Below are 2,994 nucleotides of genomic sequence, written 5' to 3'. Positions count from 1 at the left end.
ACACAGACACAGACACAGACACAGACACAGACACAGACACAGACACAGACACAGACACAGACACACATATATATATATATATATACAGTATAAACAATTCAATTTCTTGTTGAAGCTGCACCAAATAATCCAAATAATAAATATAAAGGTAATACAGTATATAAATAAAAATATACACACGCAATAAAATACAAAAGACACAGAAAATACAAAAAAGGAACATTATCCCCTAATTATATCATTCGCTCAATGTTAATATTACTCATTGCAACACTAATAAATCTTTCCCTTATCCATCGGCTCCCTCCCCCTCGGCCAATTCCCCCCTCAACTGTCGAACCTTTGCCATAAATTTTCCCACACTGTCATAGGATTTAACGTTTTTTGTCCATTAATAATATAAATCCACTTTTCATAATGTCTATTAAAATTTTTGTCCACAGACATTGCACTTAATTTTTTACCAGAAGGTTTTGGACAATTTTTCATTTTGATATCTATAATTCTCATGACTAAGGTTCGGATCAAGATCAAGATCTTCGTGGTAGAATTCTACAAGTACCTATGGAAAAGCTATTGTCTCTCACATTGCTAACTGTTCCTATACCCCTAAAAGGTATTTCCTTTTATCTGTTTTCATATCTGTGTATTGTTGAATTTAATGGTCAGCCTTTTCACTATGAATAAGAAACAGACAAATTCCTGGACTCGCTATGAAACTTATGGTTTAGGTTGTTTTGTATTTTCTTACAAAAGAAGTTACCTCATCATAAATGCAAAGTCCTGTACCATCTCACTAATAAATTCCAGAATAGACAAATGAGGGTGACGATTTCTTAATTCAGACGCTTTTGGATTCAGGCTCTCAGTTCTATGTTATACTTACTCTGTTTTATTGGTTTATTTATACTTAATTTGAGCCTTACTGATTTCTGCTTGCCTGTAGGAAAACTGGATTCTAGTTTTCAAGTATGAACATCTGTACGTTGGAGATTAAGTTTGATACTGACAAGACATTCTTATAGTTTTAAATCAATCTCGATCAACCTTTCTGAAGAAAGTCTACAATGGATTTTATCATTCTTAAAACTCTTAATTTAAGTTCTCTCATTCAGATATTACATCTCCGGATTTAGTTTACTTCCGAAGTAAGTCTTTCTAAATATTTTATCATCCTCTAAGATTCAGGAATATAGGTCGTGTTTGAACACGTGAATATCCTATTTAAATCATATCAAACATTCGGCTATGCAGGACAATTAAAAATCGCATTACCGCGTGTAAATATCCATTAGTGGCATGACTCAGCAAAATAAATATTTATAGACTAACCTGTGTAGATTTAATTGCATTGTAAACATGCTGTTTCAAAATGTCACTAGAACCATTACTTCAGAAAACTATAAATGAATGAATATACAGGGTGGACGTGAATTAACCCTGCAGATTTTCAAAGCGAGTAGCTCATGTTGTATGTAAAAAAAAAGTGTTATACCCCATATTGATGGAAAGTTCATAGTTCTCTCAGAAAAAAAGTTTTTCTCAAATGTTTAACACCCTTTTATTCGGTAACTATTTCAAGTAGGATCGTGATTTTTTCCATATCGATAGAAAATCTAATGAAGAATCATTTATTTCTTTGACGTATTTCAATAACATGGAAGGTTTTCGTGTAAATTTGATTTAAAAAAACGACTAATTTCAAGTCACTGAACGATGCGAGCAAATTGCTACGTCATAGCGAGATAGAGAGAGGGGGGGGATTCACGTAGAGAAACAGACCGACCGACTTCGTTGACCTCTCACATCTATACTAATAATAAATCTGTAGCGAAATTTTTCTGGTAATTTTCGATTTTCCAAAAATAATTGGTCCTGACATATATAATTAACCACGCTGAAACCGAAAATAGCTTTTTTGAAATTGTTGTATGTATGTCTGTCTGTCTGTCTGTCTGTCTGGATGTTTGTTACCTTTTCACGCGATAATGGCTGAACCGATTTATATGAAAATTGGAATATAAATTAAGTTCGTTGTAACTTAGAATTTAGGCTATATGGCATTCGATATATTTCATTTAAAAGGAGGGTTATAAGGAGGCGTGAATTAAATAAATCGAAATATCTCCCTTATTATTAATTTTGATGAAAAATATTACATAACAAACGTTTCTTTAAAAATAATTTCCGATAAGTTTTATTCCATGCAAAATTTTGATAGGACTGATATTTAATGAGATAAATGAGTTTCAAAATTACAATAACAACGCCATCTAAGGCGGTGTAATGAAATAAAAAAACAAATGAATTCGTCTATAAGGGGCCTTGGACAACAACAATCGAAAGCTATGAAACATACGGTAGCTTGCAGAGAATGTTTCTGTGTTTGTATGAAGTAATATCTGAAGCTAAATTAACCGATTTATATAATTAATTATTAATTATTCACCATTGGAAAGTGTAGTTTCTCTAGATGGACATAATGCTATAATGTTATTACAGTAACTTCTGAGTGAATCGAAGACAGGTAAGATTAAAATAGCTTCTTATGCACAGAAAACTTGATAGGCATTCGTTTCCTGTATTTCCTAAAATAATTTTTATGACCAAATGAGTGTCTCTGGATAAAGAAATTCTCGAATTTTAATTATTTTAATACAATTTAAATAAAGTAATATAATAAACGATTTATCCTTCTATCAAACACGAATGTTCCCTGGATCAAATGCCCTATTTTAATTATGTAATTACTTTATATTTACTTCTAACGGGTGCAGCGGAGCGCACGGGTACGGTTAATTCATAATATAACTTATTATTATAATAAAAGCATATAATATTTCAAACTACATACTGGGACAGATATGGCACACTGTCAAGAATTGGATTTGACCATATGTGACATCAGTTGAGAAAGAGAGAACTACTTAAGATATTTGAATATAAAACCGGTGTGTGCAAGACTATCCCAAGCGGTAAGGGGTTAATTTAGGA

The sequence above is a fragment of the Periplaneta americana genome, chromosome 1 (genome assembly GCF_040183065.1).
Source record: "Periplaneta americana isolate PAMFEO1 chromosome 1, P.americana_PAMFEO1_priV1, whole genome shotgun sequence".
Taxonomy (NCBI): domain Eukaryota; kingdom Metazoa; phylum Arthropoda; class Insecta; order Blattodea; family Blattidae; genus Periplaneta; species Periplaneta americana.
Note: the sequence above shows the minus strand (reverse complement) of the source record.